Source organism: Cibotium barometz, chromosome 43 (genome assembly GCF_041138505.1).
Source record: "Cibotium barometz isolate CiBa-2024 chromosome 43, ASM4113850v1, whole genome shotgun sequence".
NCBI lineage: Eukaryota > Viridiplantae > Streptophyta > Polypodiopsida > Cyatheales > Cibotiaceae > Cibotium > Cibotium barometz.
This window is the reverse complement of record NC_141088.1, coordinates 18,709,680-18,733,968: the sequence shown is the minus strand read 5'-3', so window position 1 is coordinate 18,733,968 and position 24,289 is coordinate 18,709,680. Positions and strand designations below refer to the sequence as shown.

Sequence of the window (24,289 nt, the reverse complement as noted above, 5' to 3'; positions counted from 1 at the left end):
AAGTGGTATTGGTTTCATTTCGCGAATACCGACTAAACCGTGTGGGATCTCCAAATGGCCCGAACACAGACTTTGTTTCTTTTGTGATGATCTAACTTTCTTTAATACTTCTCTTTGACAAATATAGTTATCCACCCCCTCATGGGAAGCCTTTACTAAAAATTAAGGGTCAAGTTGGTGTCCAGGCCCTGTTTCATGCGCCCGTTGTGGCTATATTTACTATGTAAACTCCCATGCGAGTTTCCTTTAGTCTAAACTTCCCACTGTGACCCTCTTATACATTATCGAAAATGGTTAGGTATGGAATATAAATCTCTTACAAATGACGGCACAAAATAGGTATAAAAACTCCAAAATTGGCCAAAAATCGACATCTCTAAAAACACTCAATTTGTGACCAAAATTAAAAGTATTTGCCACTTTTAAATAGATGCTAAAAACCACCAAGTCAACTGGACCCAAAAATACATACATAGGAGTACGTTACATCCTCTTTTGAACTTGAAAGTATAGAAACATTGGGCAACTATTTCAAATTTTGAGTGTAATGTGCTGACATGTAGTGTAATATTGGCAAATTTACCTCAGTAACAAATACAAGATAGCAAATTTGGATTTTCTATCCCTATAAAATAGCCCAACGCTGTTTGAAGGCCCTTTTAAATTAAAATAGCCAGTGGACTAACATTAGTCTCCATTTTGTTCCCCATTTGTGCATCTTCTTCACCTATATCAAAACTTCCTGGAAACTTCAAATTTGAATCAACATGATCCCTATTTTCAAAACAAGAGACAGATATATATGATAGTTAAGTATGTATTTTAGAATCAATCGATGCATACCATAAGACTGCGATTTTGCTTCGTACTGTATCTTGAAGTTTCTAAACACACTCATTTTAGATACTCCTTGGATTAAAATTATGATAAATGAACTTACTCAAGAGCTTACATTGGCAAGTTAATTCGGCAACTCCACTAGTTCGGAAACATCGATGATATTATTTAGAAGATGAAATTATTTAGAAGATGATATTATATAGTAAGGCATTGTTCCTTGTCACAGCTAGGAGAGGGTGGTCCTGACGCTAGCAGTGAGGAGGTCCACCTCTTTCTTCTCGATGCCGAAGGCCGTTTCGAGCACCTGGTCGGGGAGGGGCGGATTGGCCGCGAAGAGGGCGGCGGCGAGCTGCGAGGTGCCCGGGTTCTGGCTGTTAAGGGCGGAGATGGCCAGGGCGGGCTGGTGCATGTCGGGGTTGAGCTGGAAGTGCACTAGGCCACGGGGGAAGACGAAGAGATCGCCTGGGGAGAGGTTCTGCTGGAAGAGGGAGTTGTTGGTGGAGACGAAACCCACCTGGAGCATGCCCTGGGCCAGGAAGAGCACCTCGGTGGCGCGGGGATGCACGTGGGGAGGGTTAAGGCCCTTGGGCTGAAAGTCGATGCGCGCGATGGACAGGCCCTGCGTGTTGAGGCCCGGGAAGTTGGTCGCGAAGGCCAGGTTAACGGCGGAGCCCAGTCCTTTGACCAGGGGTGCCGCGTTACGAAGCAGCGTTGACGTGAAGTCCGAGGGCTGCACGCGGTTGGACGGCTTGCAGGTCAGCCCGTTGAGGGTGAGTGGGCCGCCGTCCGCCACGCAGAAGTCCTGCAGAGGGTCTTCATCGGCGGCACTCACCTCGACTATGAGCAGCGGCGGCGCAGAGGAGGCCAACAGCCTCAGCGCGGCCAGAAGCAAGTAGCTGACTGCCATGACTGAGCGACTAGCAAAGAGTACATATTGAAAAGAAGGCACTCGTCGCTGCAATTTATGAACGGCGCCCGAGTTCAAAGATTCTACTATCTGCCACGCCACAAGGACGGGTGAACGCTATCTGAAAGCAACTGGAGTTCGGCTCGGTTCTCCGGTCAGCATCTTACGGCAGCGCTGCCATAAGATGAAAAACCCGTGATCCAAGTTTGAACACAAATGCCATCAATCCCCCATGAAATCTTAGGGTCATTAGGATACTTTCACTCTTCTACAAAGCACCAATTTGGGGTCCCTACAGGCTACAAATATATATATGGCTGGAGCCTTCCTTTACTCTTGTGGAAGAAAATATTTGAAGCACCATAGATCTAAACATATTAGTAGGAACTTGTATGAAACCATACCATACTTGTGTGAAGTTCATGATCCGCACACACGATAACTAGGAGGTGGATTGCACTACTTCATTGTAAACTATACATCTATAAATGCAATCATTTGAACCCAATGATAGTAGTCGAATAGTTAATGTGAGACCCACCCCACCATCACGTCGCGAGCACCTACCAAATTATGTATGTAGATTTCTTCGACTCTCAACCAAGTAGAGCATATGCATTTGTCAAAGGAGGTGGATTGCACGACTTTATTGTAAACTGTATATCTATAAATGTAAACATTTGAACCCAATGATAGTAGTCGATAGTTAATGTGAGACCTACCCCGCCATCACATCACCCACCAATGTTGAATAATAAGACTAGCACATTCTACCTTCTCCACTACACTATATGGGTCTGCTGGGGACCACTGTCCTACCTAAAAACTATAGGACTATCTTTACTCTTGTTTAAGAAAGTGTTTCTACTGACCTGCATCTACATAATCCCTTATGTCAAAATAAAGTCATGCATGATTGTAAGCTAGTGGAGACACAAATCATGCTTGTAGAGCCATATTTAAGTGTGGACACATTGGGCAAGTGAACACAAATCATGTGTTAGTGACTTCATGATGCAACACACTAGATGATCAACTGGGCAAGTGAACACAAATCATGTAGCTTGAGTCTTATAACTATTTTAAGGTTATGAGAAACCCATACTTCAGGCCCAAGGGACGTACGAGTTAAAAGAGAGGACCAGTTTGAAAGAAAGTACAATCTCTCAGCGTAATTTTTCTCATGTGCATGCTTGACAGATAAATGATGCTTTCATTTTCATATATTTATGAGCATAGAAAGACATTTCATTTAATATTTAAAGTATCTTTAAAATCATCAATAGAAGTGCCATGCCACAATCAATCACTACATGCCAACAATCACAACAAAAAAGAAAACTAAAAATATATAACATTGTGATAAAAAGATAATATTATCCAAATACCTTCAAATGAACATGCATTTTTGGTCTTTTTTTAATAAATAAAAAACAATTTTGAGGTAAAATACATAATATAAGGATTGCAGGGATATCTATATCTACTCCTTCTTCATGTGTAACATCTCATGTAACTTATTTGCACTCTACCCATGCCTAAACATAAGGGTCATGTAAATACATAAGAACTTAGTACCACTTTTCTACCATCTAGCCATATGTCCAGTAGATAGAACATACACTGCAGAGGGTCTTCATCAGCGGTACTCACCTGGGCTATGAGGGCGAGGCCAACACCATCAGCGTGGCGAGAAGCAAGTAGCTGACTGCCATGACTGAGAGACTAGCAAAGAGTGAGCAAAGAACTCGTCGCTGCAAGTTCAAAGATTCCACTATCTCCCACGCGACAAGGACGGTGCACGCTCATCGCCCAAGTTCAAAGATTCCACTATCTCCCACGCGACAAGGACGGGAGAACGGGATTGTATTTACTTGATGTATGAGCCATTTACGTATACATAAATGTGAGACCTTCCCCCACCAATGTTGAATAATAAGACTAGCACATTTTCTGGGCGAAGCCAATGAGACACGGATTCCCTGAAGATCAGCTTATTCTGGGTAAGGCCATCAATAGTCAGATGGTTAAGAGACAAGTTACATAGGCATGGCATACACGTAAGTGCAGAATGAGATACCCATACTAGACTATACGAAGGGTAGAGGGAGATCTTCTCCAAACATAATATCCTCACACTGCAGGCTACAAATTGTAATGCCGCATTTCCAAATGTCATATATAAAGTTATACTTATGGATTTCAAAAACCTTATATAATTATTAAAATTTGGTATGATTATACAGATAAAATGAAACAGTGAAAAATAGGTATGTTTATGATAAAAAACCAAAAGTAAGTCCGCTTTAATATACATCACTGTTTTGGAAAATGGTTCATGAAAGTTATTGATTATAGCCACCCTGATAATTTTAGGTACCACATAAGTATATTCTGCTATGTAACTTGAGTCTTACATAGACAATTGTAAGGTTCTACCAAACCTGTAATTTGGACCCAAGGGACGTACGAGCTAAAGAGAGGACTGGTTTATTCTTTCACCCTAGTTTTTCTTATATGCATGCTTGATACATAAATGATGATTTCATTTTCATGTATTTATGAGAATACAAAGACGTTTCATTTAATATCTAAAGTATCTTTAAAATCATCAATATAAGTGCCATGCGACAATCCATCACTACATGCCCACAATCACAACAAACAAATAACTAAAAACATATAACATTGTGACAAAAAGGTAATATTATCTAGATATCTTGAAATGAACATGTATGTTTGGTCTTTTTTCCTAGATAAACCCATGAACTCATTAATCCCCATGAAATCTTAGGGTCATTAGGATACTTTCACTCTTCTACAAAGCATCAATTTGGGGTCCCTACAGGCTACAAATATATATGGCTGCAGCCTTCCTTTACTCTTGTGGAAGAAAATATTTGAAGCACCATAGATCTAAACATATTAGTAGGAACTTGAATGAAACCATACCATACTATGCTTCAAAGATTATGAGACATAAAGCAACATTCATTAGGGAAGAAAATATGATGCCTATAGATATGGTTGATCTTGAGCACATTAGGTATTTGGTGAAGTTCATGATCCGCACACGATAACTAGGAGGTGGATTGCACTACTTTATTGTAAACTATACATCTATAAATGCAAACATTTGAACCCAATGATAGTAGTCGAATAGTTAATGTGAGACGTACCCCACCATCACATCACCCACCAATGTTGAATAATAAGACTAGCACATTCTACCTTCTCCACTACACTATATGGGTCTGGGGACCACTGTCCTACCTAAAAACTATAGGACTATCTTTACTCTTGTTTAAGAAAGTGTTTCTACTGGCCTGCATCTACATAATCCCTTATGTCAAAATAAAGTCATGCATGATTGTAAGCTAGTGGAGACACAAATCATGCTTGTAGAGGCATATTTAAGTGTGGACACATTGGGCAAGTGAACACAAATCATGTGTTAGTGACTTCATGATGCAACACACTAGATGATCAACTGGGCAAGTGAACACAAATCATGTAGCTTGAGTCTTATAACTATTTTAAAGTTCTAAGAAACCTATACTTCAGGCCCAAGGGACGTACGAGCTAAAAGAGAGGACTAGTTTGAAAGAAAGTACAATCTCTCAGCGCAATTTTTCGCATGTGCATGCTTGACAGATAAATGATGCTTTCATTTTCATATATTTATGAGCATAGAAAGACATTTCATTTAATATTTAAAGTATCTTTAAAATCATCAATAGAAGTGCCACGCAACAATCAATCACTACATGCCAAAAATCACAACAAAAAAAAAAACTAAAAATATATAACATTGTGATAAAAAGATAATATTATCCAAATACCTTCAAATGAACATGCATTTTTGGTCTTTTTTAAATTAAAATAATAATAATTTTGTGGTAAATTACATATAAGGATTGCAGGCAAATATCTATATCTACTCCTTCTTCATGTGTAACATCCCCCAATGTAACTTATTTGCACTCTACCCATGCCTAAACATAAGGGTCATGTAAATACATAAGAACTTAGTACCACTTTTCTATCATCTAGCCATATGTCCAATAGATAGAACATACACTGCAGAGGGGCGGTACTCACCTGGGCTATGAGGGCGACGTAGAGGAGGCCAACACCATCAGCGTGGCGAGAAGCAAGTAGCTGACTGCCATGACTGAGAGACTAGCAAAGAGTGAGCAAAGAACTCGTCTCGCTGCAATTTATGAACGGTGCATGCTCATCGCCCAAGTTCAAAGATTCCACTACGCGACAAGGACGGGAGAACGGGGCAACTCGAGTTCAATTAGGTTCTCCGGTAAGCATCTTACGACACTGCTGTCTTGTTATGTATGTTGAAATGTGTGAGTGGATTGTATTTACTTGATGTATGAGCCATTTATGTATACATAGAGCTTCGTATGTTCTATTTATTGGAACGTAAAGCTATGCATGCTCTATGTATGCATGCACCATAAACCTATACATGCTCTATGTATCCAGACATAGAACTATGTATGCTCTATATGTATGTATGCATAGAGATCTGCATGCTATATATATATGCATAAATGGATCATACATACCTCTATGTATGCTCTATGAATGCATACATAAAGCATACAGAGCTCTATGTATGCATAAATGGAGCATACATAGCTATATGTAGGCTCATGTATGCATACATAGAGCATGCATAGTTCTTAATGCTGCCTCGACTGAAACAAGTAAGGGTGGTTAATGCTGCTTGGATTGAAACAAGTAAGGATGGTTAATGCATTCCTTAAATGATGTAAGAACCTACTTTCTTATATGCATCATGAAATAAAAAAGCATGCGTGCGGTGTACGTAAGAGTTGAATGCAAGGAAAGATTTTCAATGGCGAGGCTCTAACTATAGTGTATAGTGTGTACCTATAGTGTATAGTGTGTATGTGTTAGTGTATAGCGTGCTTGCATAAGAGGTATGCTGAAAACCTGAACGAGTACGACTAGAAATAGGTGCATTAATTTTAGTATCACGCAAGGTTTGCACCAGCCATTTAGGCACACCTCTAGCCTGCTCATTTTCAGCCCTATCCTCATAAATTACATCCTATAAATCTGCATCAGAAATAGGCTGATCTATGATATCGTTTGAAATCTGCATAGGCTGAATATTTGACTCATTAGGACTTACATTTGAATTCCCATCAGAAATAGGCTGATCTATGATATCGTTTGAAATCTCTATAGGCTCAATATTTGACTCATTCGGACTTACATTTGAATTCCCACCTATAAGCAGAGGCAACAACGTATCAAATACATCCCGTGAGCTCACACCTGTCTCTTTGGTACATGATAACAAAGACTGCACAGCATCTTCTACAAAAACATCTCGACTAATCAAGATACGCTTTGATTGCGGATGATACAATCTGTAACCCTTTCTCTCAGCACTGTAACCAACAAAAATGCATTTGACAGCCTTATCATCCAATTTTCTACGTTGTTGCACAGGCACTAAAGCATAGGCCAAGCAACCAAAGACATGAAGTGACCAATAGAAGGCTTCCTGCCATGCCAAGCTTCATATGGAGTAACAGACTACAAGGCCTTAGTGGGACACCTGTTGAGTACATATGCAGCATACATGACAGCCTCAAGCCAAAACGCATGTAGGAAAGCTTGGCTCTTGACCATACATCGTGCCATCTCCATAAGTGACCTGTTTTTCCTCTCAGCAACACCATTTTGCTGAGGGGTATACGGCACTGTACATTGGTGTGTTATCCCATGACTAGCCAGAAATGCATCAAACTCTTTAGACATGTACTCCCCCCCTGATCAGAACGGAGGGTGCCCATAGTACAATTGGATACATTTTCAACCATAAGCAAAAACTGTTTGAAGCACAAAAACACTTCGGACTTTGCCTTCAGTGGATATACCCATGCATGCCTTGAGTAATCATCAATGAAAGTCACGAAGTACAAGTGTTTACTAAATGACGGAGTTTGCATAGGCCCACATACATCACTATGTACAAGTTGCAATTTGCGAGTGGCCTGCATAGAACCATCCTTTGGAAACGCAGAACGCTGCATTTTACCCAAAATACAGTCTTCACAAATACGTTTCAATGGTGCCTCAAGAGGGGGCAATGAAGCAACCATATCAAATTTCTGCAAACGCAACAAACTAGTAAAGTTCAGATGACCAAAACGAGCATGCCATAGTTTTGCATCTGAAACTGCCTTTTCATTAGAAACTGCATTTGCTGAATCTTCCACACACTTGTCATAAGAATTGAGCCTATACAGCCACGAAACAAGGTGCCAGATGTAATAATCGTATAACCAGAAGTCAAATCATGAACAGTACATCTGTCATCCACAAATTTGACTACAAGTCCAAGTCTAGCAAGCGCAGAGACAGACAATAGATTCTTCTTTATCCCTGGCACATACAAAGCATCTGAAAGTGTGAAAACGCTGCCATTTGCAGCAGTAAGCATAATTTTCCCAACGCCCTTCACTGGGTAAGAAGCATTATTGTCACATGTGACAGTATTCCCATTAGGGACAGCCTCAAGACAAGTGAACATATCACGATGTGAGGTAATGTGCTTTGTAGCACCACTGTCAAAATACCATACATCAGAGTCAACAGAAACTGCCAAACATGCATCATGTACAGATGGGTCAAACTGGCAATACATGCTAAACGCCCATTCTGTATCCTGCACAACATTTACAGAATCTGCATGTGTAGAAGTATCCGCTATTGTGGCTGCATTTGACCTCTTTCTTCTTTGCCTCTTTAGCCTTTAGCTTAGGGCAATTCTTAATGACATGATCAGTTGCCTTACAATAGTTGCACCTGATCTTTTTCTTGCCTTTATCAAGAGCCTTCTCAGACCTATTGTTGCTACCTGTGGAAGGAGAAGAAGTTGCAGACCTACTAATAGGAGAAGAAATAGTGGAAGGGGCTGCCTTACCACTTCTTCTCTGGGGCAGCAACAAATGCCTGATCAACTGCATGCTGCCTAGCCCTGTTTTACTTGGACTGTGCTTCTTGCAAGAGCTTGTTAACTAAAGTATCATGCTTGACAACATCAGTAACAAGTCTCCACGTGGAAGCAAAAGTCTGATATGACTCAAGTAAAGCATCAAGAACAGTCTGCACAAGAGAATGATCAGGAATAATCTCACGTGCAGAAATCAACTATTCCTTGAGATCTTTAATATCAGCAAGAAAAACATTCATGTCATATCTTCCTGCATAATCTTCGATTCTAGCTCTTTACGCAGGTAAGAGATTTTTGCCTCGTTACGACCTGCATACAAACCAGCTAGAATATCCCAAGCTTGTTTTGCTGTTTTAGCTGAACGAATATGTGGAGTGATGTTATGTTTGACAGAAAGTGCAATCAAGACATGAGCCTGCGCATCTTTACCATCCCAACGAGCTTGTTCAGCAGTGGGTAAAACAACAGCAACAGTAGAGCTACTAGAACTTGCAACATCCTCAACAGATCCTACATCCACAGAACCTGGACGTACATCCATACCCTGCACAATGTTCCACACTCCTTTTGCAACCAAAACATGCTGCATCATGTATGCCCAAAGTGGGTAGTTGCTGTCTCCATCCAATTTGTCATCAGCGGGACAACATGCGAAATACATCATTACTGTTATCAGCCATGGCCACTGACTGAAACTGATGCAAAAGCTACCTGTAATGAAGCAAAGACTGAACAGAAAACAACTCGTGCTATGTAGCACGGTCCACAACAATAGAATACGTGTGCCTGTTATGCAGAAAACTGCACTGTTGAAATTTCTACACAGAATGATGAAAACACCTGTACAGAACTTGTAATGCAAAAACGGAGCCCGAAATGACCTCAGATGCACAGTATAGGGACTTGTAAGCGGTCGTGAAAGCTCACCTCAATCGGAGAACGTGAGTCGGAGGGTGCTAGTAGCAGCGTAGCCCTGGGAGCTGATGCCTGCTCTGATACCAATTGTTGGAATTAGGGTTGCAGGAAAGCACACAAAGCTTGGAGAAGAAGAAGCAAGAATGCACACAACACACAGTGTATTAGATTGTGTCAATCAATGTACAAAGATAAGTTAGTCCTAGAATGATGGGCGTATTTACAAGCCGGGGAAAAAAACCTCCTAAAGAGGAAAAAAAGTACCCCGGTGGTCCTAAGTGTGTTCACACACATCACTGCCTATATATATGGTAACAGTGCTTAGGGTCATTTACTTGTGGGATTAGGGAACATGGGCCTTGAGATTATACAAGGCATGTGCTCTAGGACTATCGTAACCTTTTGATACCTTTTGAACCTTTGACCTTTGGATACATATCTTTTCAGCCATTCCTTAGTATTAATTGCTCAAGCTTTCCCTAATCCAAGCTAATTAGGCTAATTCATGCGACTAACCTAGATGTTACTTTCTTTCATTGGTATCTGAGCTCTAGGCTTAGATCTTAATGCTTTGATTAGGAGATTAATAATTTTTGGATTACTCTTAACTTAGTTTTTGAAAATGCATTTTCTTGATCATGATTAGTGTTAATAATTTTCTTGATCATGATTAGTGTTAATAATTTTCTTGATCATGATTAGTGGTGTTAATCATTTTTAGAATTGAGTTTTACACAGTTTTCAGATTTGCTATTCTCTAGTTTTGAGAAGATTAGCAATCAAACTTAAATTTGTATTAATGACTGTTTTTTAAGAACCTTGATCCACTTCAGTGTTTGATTTCTTGAAGTTCTTGATCTTCTTGATCTTGATTTCTTGATTTTCAAAATTAGGGTTTGTAGAGAATTCTAGTAACAAATATTTAGTGATTTTCTTGCATTATCTTGCTTAGAGAGCGTATAGTTTCAAATATCAATCCTTAAAGCCCTTATTTCTTCAAGATCAAACCCTAGATTGTTAAATCTTGGAGTTCTTGGAGACGCATTGCAAGAAAAGGACTGATGTGTAGAAAATCAAGGTTGCTCTGTAGAGTTTTTAGATTATTGTGAAGAATATTCAGATTACTGTGCAGAGTTCTCAGATTACTGTTGTAGAGTTGCAAAGTGCTGTGTAGAGAGTATTTATTGTAATTCTGAACAGATTTTAGTGCATTTCAAGATTAATGAAGTTTTCAATAAATCTTGGAGGAGTAAGTGCACAAACTTTAACTTCATTTCATGTTTCTTGAATATTGTGCAACTATGGCTTGCTCAACAAGCAACAAATTGATAGACATTAATACTTGGTGAAAGATTAAGTGAATCTTGACAACTTTTGACAAAGATTATATAACAATTGCAATGAAATTGTGAAAGCTTCAAGAGCTATAAATTACAGAGAACAACAATGAAACAATGTAGCTCTTGAGCAAGAAAATGTGTAGAAACTGTTAAATCTTTTCAGATTCGTGCAAAAGCAAGGTCTTATCATAGATTAGTGTTAATATTTCAAAGACTAATGTTAAACACACTTCTACAACAAATATTGATCAAGCTATACTAATTTTGATGAAAGGAGGACAAGATTATCAAGCAAAACAATTTCATGGTTTGTTGGAATGCAAGTAAGATTGACAGTTTGATGCAAAAGTTGATGTATGCATGACATAATGACTTAAATCCATGTAAAAAATGATGCATACTAGGCAAGCAATGATGAATGTATTCCATGTGAGATGGATTCTTGCTGCAACTGTTTGTTGTTAATCAAGAAAGCCTCACTGGGAGTTGAACCCAGACCATTGGCACTAGCCAATATTCTCCGTACACCATAAGGCTTGAGTTGTGTTGGGTTGTTGGGAGAGACTACCAACAATTGATTGGTTGGCAGCCTTCAAGGATTTACAACTCGAGTTGTGTTGGGCTATTGGGAGAGACTACCAACAATTGATTGGTTGGCAGCCTTCAAGGATTTACAACTCGAGTTGTGTTGGGCTATTGGGAGAGACTACCAACCATTGATCGGTTGGTAGCCTTCAAGGATTTACAGCAAGTTGGGCAGCATAGGAGGGGTCTTCTAACCTAGCTGGCCAAGGGAGCATTAGAAGGTCTTGACAACAGCAGCAACAAGCTTACACATTTTCTTCATTGAGCTATAACAGCCCTTAGACAGTGGTTTGCAAGACAATTTCCATGTATGCTTGAAAAATATTGATGATCAAAGGCAAACAATTGGTAGCACATTGAGCTATAGCAGCTCTCGGTTAGTGGTTTGCAAGACAATTTCCAAGTATGCTTGCAAAAGATTGATGATAAAAGGCAAACAATTGGTAGCACATGTGCTCTAGCAACAAACAAAAGTCACATTATTTAGAATTTGTACATGAAGACTCCAAAACATATTTATGTCCTTCCTTGTCTCACAAGCTAACTGTTAAAAGGAAAAGATACCATAAACTAATACTAAAAAAAGTGAGAAAAGCCTATGTAGAAATAGAGGTCTCATTCTTAGAAGCTGAAGCCAAAACAAGCTTTGGCTGCCCAAACCTCTTCAGTGCATTAGCACAGGCAACGTTTCGATCACTTGAGAGCACAAGTAAGGCCATCAACATTGGTATTCAACATTCACGGTTTGCAGCATAAGCGTCTCATCAGTAACAAGCACCGCACATGCATTTTGATGACTTAAGAGCAGAGAGGTAAGGCGGCCATCAGAGTTGGTATTCAACATTCACTGTTTGCATCATAAGCGTCTCAGAGCAAGTGCTTCAGAGCAAGCAGCTCACAGGCATTTTAGCGTGAAGCAAGTTTCATAGAAGCAAGTGCAGAGACGCGTTAATCTCGCCAGTGAGAAGAGAGTGCATAATTCTTCGTTTCATCTCAGCTCAGCAAAGATTGGAGGTTTTCGTTTCACCTCAGGCCTTGTTTTGTCTCAGCTCATCAGCAAAGAAAAATGCTTGTTGACCAACCCTTGGCGCAATGCTAAGGATTCGCTTTACTTAAATCTTAGGCTTTCGTTTCGTCTCAGCTCAACAACGGAAAGCAATTGTTGGTAAGGAAAAGAAGAAGCAACAATTGTTTTGCTAAAGGAAAAGAAGAAGAAGAGAGCTTTGCTATACAGAGCATAAATCATTAACCAAAGAGCTCTCATCTCATTACCAGAATTGGCTGATGAAGAAGCTCAAGGTGAAAAGAAGCCACCAACCTGATCTCAAGTGAAGTGAGGTTTTTTTTAGGGTTCTTATTTTTTCACACCTTCTTTAATTAGTCCACATCCACACCTCGTCTAATGCTTTCACACTCCCTTGTCCCATATGCCTTTACCCATTTTTTTAACCTTAGACCACACTTTCTTTGATCTCCCTCTTATAAATAATTCCCTTCTCACATTACCTTGCTACCTTGTCATATTTTTTTCATTTACATTCATGGTACATACATACTATTGCATGACGAGTGGTGATCAATGCAAGGATGCAACACAAAGATGCAAGCAGGAAAACAAGTGACATTCTTATTTAGGGCTCTTGTAAAGAGTTCCAAGTTGTAGATGAGTGTGGGAGTGGGCTTGAGAATAATCCCACATGCGAAGTTTTGGGAGTTTTAGAGTTTTTGTATAAAAAGTGGCTCATTTGAGGGCTTATGGACACATTGGGCTAAACTCATGTTTGAGCTCTCTTGAGACTAGCTCTCCCTCTTTTTTTCATAGAGGTGCAAGCTCTTCTCTCTCCCCATCTACATTATTGTATGAGCAATGTTCTTTTTTTAATTCAATGCAATGAGATGATGTTTGTCTCTCTTCTCATGTCTATTCTCTAGTGTGCATGTTTCTTTGTTGATAGCTTCAAGGTTTGTGTGCATGCTAGGGAAGTAAGTGCTTGAGAATGAAGTATGCTTTGAGCTTGTGTATACATTAGCTTAGCTTTCTTCTTGTATTGGATGCATGAATGAGTGGGATGATGAGTGAATGAGTTGTGGCAAGATTGAGCTTGACAATGTGTGTGTTAAGTCTATGTCAAGGTAGTGGTGTTCTTAGCATTCTCTCCATTTGTGGATAAGCTTTTGTGCACCGGTACGGGTTGAATCCCTAGCTCCGAAAGGGATGCAAATCCCATTGGATTGAGCTACACGTGGATCATGCTACTCTTGCTATAAGTGAGAGAGTTTTCCGTCTCTCCATTGGCGCCGCTGTCGGGAAGAAGACTCAAAACCGGTTGAGAAGCTTGCATTACTACCACTATTTCTTTTTGTTTTTAGGTTTAGGGTTAGCATGAGTGTGGAATCTCGGAGCTAGTGATTAGAAGAGAAAAAGTAGATTAGTACTTACTTGTGCGGTTGAGATCTACTCCCGCTAATGTTTTCTCATTCATGTATATGCTTTCCATGGTTGTTTTCATCGTTGTGTTCATTTTTTGTTCATAGATTAGAAACGAAAATCTGAATAATACATTAAGCTCAATGCATTATGTGTGAGCTTATGTATTATGCATTAAACTTGTGCTTAATGTATTAATGCGTTATGGCTTAAGCTTAATGCATTATGCAATAATGCAATAGATTAATGCTTAATGCAATATTAGCCGGCTGCATCTAAGGCCGTGGACGACTGGCTATAGCAAGAGGCGAAGGCAGTGGCCGGCAGCAGAGGCGGTGACGGCAAGGAGGTGAAAAAATAAAAATAAAAAGCCACCTGGCCGCTGAAGGGCTGCGTGGAGGCGACTGGCAGAGCAGCTGGCGGAAGAAGGTGAAGCCAAGGCCGCCGACGGTGGGAGAAAGAGAAGAAGTCAGGCGAGGAGGGCCGATGGGCTTGGGCTTCTCAACGGCTACGTCCGTAGCAGCAGGGGCTACCACCTCGGCCGCACGGACGTAGAGGCGAAAGGGAGCTGCAGAAGGCGAGTAGAGGCCGGGCGAAGGCTGTGAAGGAAGCGAGGAGCTGAGGAAGCGACTGGAGATAAGGTGGGGCTGCAGGCGAGGAGGCACGTGAAGGAAATCCGGGAACGGCGCACAATCCGGAGGCGACCAAAAGATAAGGTTAGTACTTTTTTTTATTTTTTATTTTTTATTTTTTTGTTAATTTTCATGTTTTTGCATTTTTTTAAAAAAATAATAAAAATAAAAAGAAAAAAAACAATAAACAATAAAAATAATTTAAAAAAAAGAGAAGAAAAAAAAATTCTGTAATTTTAGTTCACATTTTTTGCATATTCTGTAATTTTTTATTTTTTTTAAATTTCTATAATTTTTTGCATAACTAGTGTAACTTGCATTTCTTTAATTTTTTTTGTAATTTTATGCATAATTAGTATTTTTGTGTAATTAGTAAAAAAATAAAAATAAAAAAAAATTATGTGTTTTATTTTGAGTCCATATTTTTTGCATAATTTGTATTTTTTTTAAATTTTCTCTAATTTTTTTTTTGCATAATTAGTGTAACTTGCATTTTTTTAAATTTTTGTAATTTTGTGCATAATTTTTGTATAATTAGTAAGAAATAAATAAAAAAATAAAAAAATAAAAAATAATATAGATAGTTACACACATATTCATGTTAGTTGCATTTAGTGGTTAGGTAGGGTTTAAAAAAATATATATATATATATACATAAATATATATATATATACATAAATATATATATATATATATATGTATTTAAAAAAAACCTTAAAATTTGACCTTATGCACTTGCGGTCGGGACGTCATATAGACACTGCCATAGGGCCTAGGGTACCTTTTAGAGTACCTACGCAGGAAAGTGGGACCCAATCGGTAGGAAATTTGGCAGATATTGCTGAAACCTTTTCCGAATCCCAATCTGATACCCTTTCCAGAACAACTAGCTCATTGTCCATGGACAATCAAATAGTCATCCCTTAGCCCCAAATAGGACACCCACAAGATCTTTTAATCCATTTGAAGCCGACACCATGGGGTTACCACTCAATGTGAGAGTTCAATATGTCTACACGAATGCTCAAGGAGCTGAGATCTTTAGGGATCCACAACAACGATATCTTGTTAAGATCGCAGACTTTTTCTCAGAATTTGATAGAGCACCTCTAGTCAATGACCAGGGTAACATGTACATGGGTGGAGATGGTGTTCGCCTACGAAGTCACCTATCATCCAGAGAATGTAGACAAATTAGGGGAGCTCTCCACCAAAAGCGAGTTCTTAGACTTATCAAAGCTTTCCAGAGTAAGGGAGTCTAGAGATGATTGGCTCATTGAGCCGGACATGCCTGGACCATCCAATGCCCAGTCCTCAAAGCCATCCATAGATGATTTACTTCTTGTAGATCTAAATTTGGAAAGGGATAGGAAAGGCAAGAGCAAAATGGATCAGGGGGTTGAGAACCAATGGGAGTTTGTACGACAAATTCCAGTGACAAAGGTCTTACAGGATGACCCACTTCAAGAGGTCTATAAGGACTCTTTAGAAGGATATTATGCCACAACTAGATTGCCAGAGCTAGATCTTCCTCTAGCACTTGTGGTGGTAGTCGAGAAGCTTGCAGAATACAAGAACCCAATCGTTGATAAATGGGCCAATGAATACCGAACCTTAGATTGGAAGGAGATTTGGGAGCTCACGTGGAAAGGACAACCAGTATTCATGGAAGTGTTCTCAACAAATACAGCTAAACCAAGAGAGACAGCCTTTCTTGAAGAAACTGTCGCTTCTCTCCTACGAGAGTTCATTAGAGAGGGACCCTCAACATCAAAGTGGACCACTGCAAGTAGCCGAACTCTAGCACCAAGATATTATCCTACACCAAAAGTGCGACCACAGATCACACCACAACAACGTTTCTCTCACTATGACAATCGGAGGGTAGGGGAGCCAACTCGGCCTCCCATAAATGCACCTCCTGAAATGCGGGTAACAAGATCTTTGGAGGGGGTTGGTGAGGCAGGTAATAGGGGACCCACACCAATTTGGGATGCATGTGGACCATCTCACCAAAGAGAGGAACAATTCCCACTGAGAGTGAGAGGCCGTAGGCCCTATGATGAATATTCAAGACAAGTAAGGCCATCAACTCTTCAAAAACTGGTAAAGAAGTACGAAGGGTCGGGAGATCCATATGACCATGAAGCAGCATTTAGGCAAGCAGTTTGAGTTGAGCAAGTGACTGACAAGCATATGCAAATTGAAGGAGTTCGAGCTGAGCAAGTGACTAACAAGCATACGCAAATTGAAGGATTTGGGCTCACTCTTGAGGGAAAGGCCCTTGCTTGGTTTCAGGCACTAGAGGCTTCAGACAAATCTTCTTTACGAGTTCTCGAAGAGAGATTCATTGCTGCTTTTTCCTTGATGGAGAATCAACATGACACGGTAGCAAATATCTACTCTTTCAAGCAAGGCGAGATTGAGAGTGTTAGAGATTGTGTAAATAGGATGAAGCAGTACATTAATCATTGCCTAGAAGATGAGAAGCCCACCCAGAGTCGATTAATTTCTCTCTTCTTAAAAGGACTCAAAAATTCAACACTGCATACACATCTCTATGCAAAGAAGCATGCAAATTTCATTGAGTGTTGCCATGATGCTATGGATTTCACAGATAACTTCAAATTCCAAGATGGTTCTGGCCCTGAGGTGCAACCTAGGGATCAGTGGGGTGATGACCAAAGTTCAGGGTCTAGTGCGCTAGTAAATCCAGACCAGATAGCTAACCTAGTACTAAGGAGATTGGGATAGACCTATCGCCCACCCATGCACCCACAACAACAGCAGCAGCGAATGAGGAGTGTACTACCTACAGGTCCTCATCTTTGTGGAGCATGTGGCGGTAACCATAAAACCAAAGAATGTAATACCTTTTCTCCTCTAGTCACAAACTAGCCCACAAAGAAGTGGTGCCAGGCCTGTGCTTGGAACTTTACCCACACCACACAGGAATGTACTCGCATTGCAAGAATGAGACAGGAGCGTGAGCAGCAAAGGGGTGGAGTGACTCCACAAATGCATCAACAGTATACTAATTTTGAACGTCAGCCACCGATGGCACAAGAGCAAGCACGACCTGTTCTTGGAGCTCAACCTCCTGCTACTACGACAATTCAAATATGTGTAGAGACTTGGTAAACCCAGGCTATGTGGAGGAGGAATATGCATCATATTCATCCAAGGAAAGTCTCTTTGAAAGTCCCGCATATCCAAGCCAAGCACTGGAGGCTCAACCAGGGGAACAAAATTCTTTGATGTTGCTAGGCGGCTACCAACCTAGGACTCCAGGCCCCTCAGGTCATTGGCAGCAAAGGAAAGTAGAAGCCAAACTAATGGGACCCTGTTATGAGTGCGGAGAACCCCATTGGGCTCGTGATTGTCCACATCGCTCAAGGCAAGCAGCTCGATCCAATACAACAATACCACAGTTTCCACCAATTGAAAGATATTGTCTAGGGTGTTGTGTAGAACACTTCCCAAAGGATTGTTTTTTGCTGAAACCACATGAGGAAGGCACCTCTCAACCAAAGGTCTCACTCAACCTTGTAGGGGCAGTTCCATCGCCACCTTCATCAGAGAATGAGGATGTCGTGCCACTTAGAGTCATGACTAGATCATAGACACGAAATGCCGAAATGCAGACTGATGAGACACCTCGAACTAGGGATGCAAAGGCAAATCTAGTGGACAAGACCCTACATAGACAGCTCCTAAATGGTCTGAATCCATCTTAGAAATTTTGACAAGTGGGCAGATACAACTAGCGGGTCCTAATGTGGACCTATGGCGACCATTCAAGTTAATCTCAGGGAGATTATATCGTCAGGGTAATGATGGAGTGTTGCGGCTTATACCTAACCCTGACCAATATGAGGAGATCTTGGAATGGGCACATGCGGGTATCGGTGGAATCCATGCATCAGCTACTACTTGTATGCGACGTATATCTCAGGATGGGCAATGGTGGCCTACCATGCATGCGGATGCTGAAAAATTTGTTTGCAACTGTGCTTCATGTCAAATTCAACAGCCAATTCATAATGTCACATTATTCCAAATTTCAACTACACCAAGTTGGAGTAAGTATATTGTGGACTATCTTCAGCATGGTCATACTCATCAAAAAATTCCTAAATATCAAAAGCATGCTATTGAAGTTGAAGCGACAAACTATATGCTGATAGAGGGCCAACTCTACAAGAGGGGCAAGAATGGCAACTTACGCATGTGTGTATGTGAAGCTGACTACTTGAAAATCTTGACTCATGCACATGCAAGTGTTGGGGGTGGACACTTTTCGGGCAATACCACAGCTAAGTTGATTAGGTGGTTTGGACTTTGGTGGCCAACCTTACAAATGGATGCCGAAGAATATGTAAAACGTTCTGACGATTGTCAAAGGACCAAACCTCCCATCACAAAGGACAATATGCCATTGCGGCCTATGTTAAGCACATGTGCTTTTGCAAAATGGGGTATTGATTTTGTCGGTCCCATTAAACCTCCAGCTCGTCACACGCATGCCGAATATATTATAGTCACAACTGACTATTTGACCAAATGGGTAGAGGCAAAGGCTACAGTTAAAAATGATGCCAGAATCGAGACATGACGTGTCTACAGCCATGTGGAATGCTTGGTAGGACTTGGGGTTGTCTTAGCACCTTGGGGCCGATGCCTTGGTTTCCATGGGGTGAACACAGATGTCTAAAAGGCTAAGAAAGACCTTCAAGGACTCTATCGCCTTGATAGATGTTGGTAGGACTCTGGGGTACATTATGGGCCCTCGAGATGGATGCCCTCATCTTCATGGGGTACTCCTTATGTCAAAAAGAAAGAAAAGGGTCTGTCGCCCTTGAGATACTTAGCGGCCTTTAGATTCTCTTGGCGGAGGTCTCTTGGCCATTGCTTGGGTCTCATTGGGATAGAATCTTCCTCTTTATTCATCTTTTACACACACACCAAAAAAAAGAAGAAGAAGAAAAAGAAGAAAAAAATAGAAAATAGAAAATAGAAAAAAAAAGAGGTCCAATCACCATTGCTCATATTTAGGAGTCAGGTTGCCACTTAGGAATAACTTAAACAATTGTAGGACAATGAGACTGCGGTCATAACCTGTGGTGTGCAAGCACACTTGCCTTTGCATAGCACTATCTACCACCTTGTTTTTACTTTGACTAGTCTTTACTCACCTCTTTTAGCACTCTTTAGAACTCTAATCAGCCTTTCACTTGTATGCTCACGTGTGAGATTGTCATTGCTGTTTTTTTTTCAATAAAAGGCTTTACTTGTATCCATTGTTTTTTGCAGTTTTTGCTTCTACCGCGCTCAAGGACGTGCGCAAAATAGGAAGGGGGGAGTGTTGCGTGACGAGTGGTGATCGATGCAAGGATGCAACACAAAGATGCAAGCAGGAAAACAAGTGACATTCTTATTTAGGGCTCTTGTAAAGAGTTCCAAGTTGTAGATGAGTGTGGGAGTGGGCTTGAGAATAATCCCACATGCGAAATTTTGGGAGTTTTAGAGTTTTTGTATAAAAAGTGGCTCATTTGAGAGCTTATGGACACATTGGGCTAAACTCATGTTTGAGCTCTCTTGAGACTAGCTCTCCCTCTTTTTTTCATAGAGGTGCAAGCTCTTCTCTCTCCCCATCTACATTATTGTATGAGCAATGTTCTTTTTTTAATTCAATGCAATGAGATGATGTTTGTCTCTCTTCTCATGTCTATTCTCTAGTGTGCATGTTTCTTTGTTGATAGCTTCAAGGTTTGTGTGCATGCTAGGGAAGTAAGTGCTTGAGAATGAAGTATGCTTTGAGCTTGTGTATACATTAGCTTAGCTTTCTTCTTGTATTGGATGCATGAATGAGTGGGATGATGAGTGAATGAGTTGTGGCAAGATTGAGCTTGTGTGTGTGTTAAGTCTATGTCAAGGTAGTGGTGTTCTTAGCATTCTCTCCATTTGTGGATAAGCTTTTGTGCACCGGTACGGGTTGAATCCCTAGCTCCGAAAGGGATGCAAATCCCATTGGATTGAGCTACACATGGATCATGCTACTCTTGCTACAAGTGAGAGAGTTTTCCGTCTCTCCATATACCTTGCTACCTTGTCTTATTTTTTTCATTTACATTATACTCATGGTACATACATACACTCCTTGAGAGATATGGGCATGCATGGAGATTGATGGGGTTGTTTCTTACATGTGAGTTCACTTTCAGGGTTTGTTGGGGCATATTTGTGTGCGTAAGTGCTTTGTGAATCTTACTCACATGCCTTGGAATTCATTGATAATTTGTTTCGTGATTCATACACTTGTCATTTGTGGAGTGTGTTCACATGTTTTTGGGATTGTTGGGGCTTGTTCACATGTTCTTTTAACGCATTGTGAGACTTGTTCACACATGAGTCCTTTTGTGTGAGATGTTCGCTCGCTCTAATCTTTCATTGGATATTGTTCACATGCTTAGGGCTTTTATGGGGCGTGTTCACATGCATTAGCACATTGTGGGCTTTATTCTTTTCACACATATTGGCACTTAATTTGGGTGCATTCACATACGGTGTGAGTTCATTGTGCATTATAGCCCTTGTTCACACGCTTTGAGCATCGGGTAGTGTTCACACACAGCCATGGTTTATTACTATTACCCCTCTACTACTTGCCATGGTCCTCTCTTCCTTTGGCAATGACATTATCTTGTGACTCTCGATGATTGGGGATGCATGTGATGCTTGATTTTTAGTGGGGATTCTTCGTACGCAGTATCATGGGTTACCTGACATGATCGGATTATACATCACTTTTGGTGAATGTGTGCATACATTTGGGACATCTAGACTTCAACCATAGGATTCTTCATCATCTATTTCACGTGATGAGGAGATACTCCATTTAGGCCATAGATGGATGATGGAGTTGCAGAGTTTATTGTCTATACATGTATGTTCCTCATTTATGGGATGAGAGATTGGCATCTTCAGTGATCCTTTGACTGTTGGTCATTGAGATATTTCTTAGAGGCAGATGGACCAATTTTTCTCAGTTGGGATGACTCCTATGGTTGCTTATTTGAGTGTCCTACATTCTTGAGTAGTCATGATTATGTTCCTGAGGATGTATACCACATCGACATCGGCACAGATGATGATGATGATGATGTATCACACCCACATATCCATGATGATGTATCGTGCACACATACACATGATGATACTGATGTATCACACACACATACACATGATGATAGTGATGTATCGCACACACATACACATGATGATAGTGATACATGCACACATGATGACACTGACACATGCACATGATGATGATGTATGTGATAGTGATAGTGAGAGTGATGTGTGTGAGTTAGATCATGTGGTCATGATCTTGATGGCAGGGATGGCAGAGCGAGGATTTCAAGCATTATGATTGATGGTACACTTATGTCTACCTACCATCAAACGGATCATAGTGATGCATTAGGAGATACTGATGCATTAGACTATCATGGGGATTAACTCTTGATTAGTGTGATACGTCATTTTGATACACCTATAGCACATCTCAGTCGTGCCATACACGATGGTTCTTCTGTGCTACGACCATTCCACATTCTTTCTACTAGGAGTGTTGATTCCACTTGGTGGATACCTCGAGTTTTGGATTCACACCATGGTCGTGTGGATGAGATTACGAGTTTTCCCTTTGACCTTGATGCTACCAGGACATCGGTATCAAGAATCCCTGATGTGTGAGGTTACATGACTAGCTTCGCCCCATCGACGGTGATTCCTTAGCCTCTCCATTCACACCAGACCATCATAGGACCACTGTCTTTGATTCAAAGTGCCTTAGATTTCCCTTTGATCCAGGCGGGAGCTTATCTAGCCTCATCATTGAGAAGGGAGTCCACTGACCTTTCCATTTGATCCAGGCATCGTCGGAGATCACCTTTCAGTGGAGCGACATTACTTCATGTTTGACCTAGGTGACCGCACACTGATGGGGCGAGGGGAGATACGACCTACCCTTTGGACCTAGGTGGCACGAGATCTATGTCCTTGATCGTGCGATTTTTTTAAACTTTTGTATATAGCCTTTTGTATGTGTATTTTCATGCATGACCACCCTTAGATTTTGAGGAAGAAATCATATTAGGAGGCGATGGTTTGTAAACAAATTGTTCTTAGGATGCACATGCACATGGGATGGGTCTAGGTATATGGGCTTAGGGTCATTTACTTGTGGGATTAGGACACATGGGCCTTGGGACTATAAAAGACATATACATGGGTGAATTGTTGACCGGATTATGGGTCAAATGCTTTCACAAAGCCACCTTTTACCACTCCCAATGTACCTAAATTTCCTACCATCTTTGGTAGTGGTGGCAAACCATACAATGTGGGAGGTTTCAAAAGTGGGAATACTTCTCAAAAGCCTTCACAAATGGGTGTAAAGACAACCAATTATGGGGTGAACAAGACCAAATTTGTGAGGGAACACCACATCAATGAGATGAGGAACAAAAACCAATGCTACAAATGTGGTGGGAAGTACCACAAAGAGCATTGAAAGGAGTGCAAAGCCCACAATGTCAAAATTAATATGGTTTATTTGGAAATAGTGGATGAGACTGATGAAAAAGAAATGGAGCCATATGAGTTTGTGGATGCCAACCATTCTTTATAACTAGAAGGGGAGTTTTCTTTTAACTCCAGGGGTTTTCTTCGTGATCATTATGATTATGATTATGTCTTACCTCATACTTTGGGTGCTCCAAATGCATATGAACACAATGCTACTCTTTGTTCCATATCCAATGAACCCTATGTCGGTTGCACACAGGGGAACATACATTGAGACTTAAGGCTAAGGTCAAGGGAAGAGATGCATTTGTGTTGGTGGACAATGGTAGCACACATAGTTTTGTGAACCACAAATCATTGGCAAATCTCAAGTTGTAGGCTAGATGCATTAACAATGAAGAGAAAAGTTGAAGTCGCAAATGGGGATAATATGGATTGCATAGTGATTTGTAGAAATGTGGAATTGATGCTCTCATAGGAGTATACTTGCAAAGATGAATTGTTGGTTCTAGATATGGGGCCGATTGATATGATTTTGGGGTGTGATTGGCTACCAACCAATTGTATGCCAAAGAAACCAAGACTTGCACATTCATGGCAAAAGAGGTGGAATACCTTGGTCACATTGTGTTGATGGCATAAAGGTGGAGCCCAAAAAGGTGGAATGTGTAAAGAATTGGCCTACTCCCACCAATCTTACTCAAGTGAGGGGCATTTTAGGCTTCTCATCATTCTATCGATGAATCATTGAGAAGTATGCACGTATAGTAGCTGCTTTGATGGATAAGTTGAAGAACGAGAGGCATTCTTTTTAGATGTAATAGCACAAAATAATTTTGATGAGTTAAAAAGGATGCTTACTTTGGCACCTATTTTGGTATGCCCGAATTTTTCCAAGCCTTTCACTATTAGAGAGGATGCATGTGGAAGAGGTATTGGTGCCGTGTTGTATCAAGAACATAGAGTACATGCATATGAAAGCTGAAAACTTGATGACAAGGAGATGGAAATGAAATATATGACCAAGAGATGATTGCTAT

General features: G+C 40.6%; 1 pseudogene across 1 annotated transcript; it reads right to left on the bottom strand.

Moving 5' to 3' along the window:
• Window positions 1-897: 897 nt before the first annotated feature.
• On the bottom strand, window positions 898-1,767 carry LOC147613637 (germin-like protein 8-2 pseudogene; annotated as a pseudogene). Its single transcript, XR_015263243.1, has one exon. The product of XR_015263243.1 is annotated as a germin-like protein 8-2 pseudogene (transcript).
• Window positions 1,768-24,289: the final 22,522 nt, after the last annotated feature.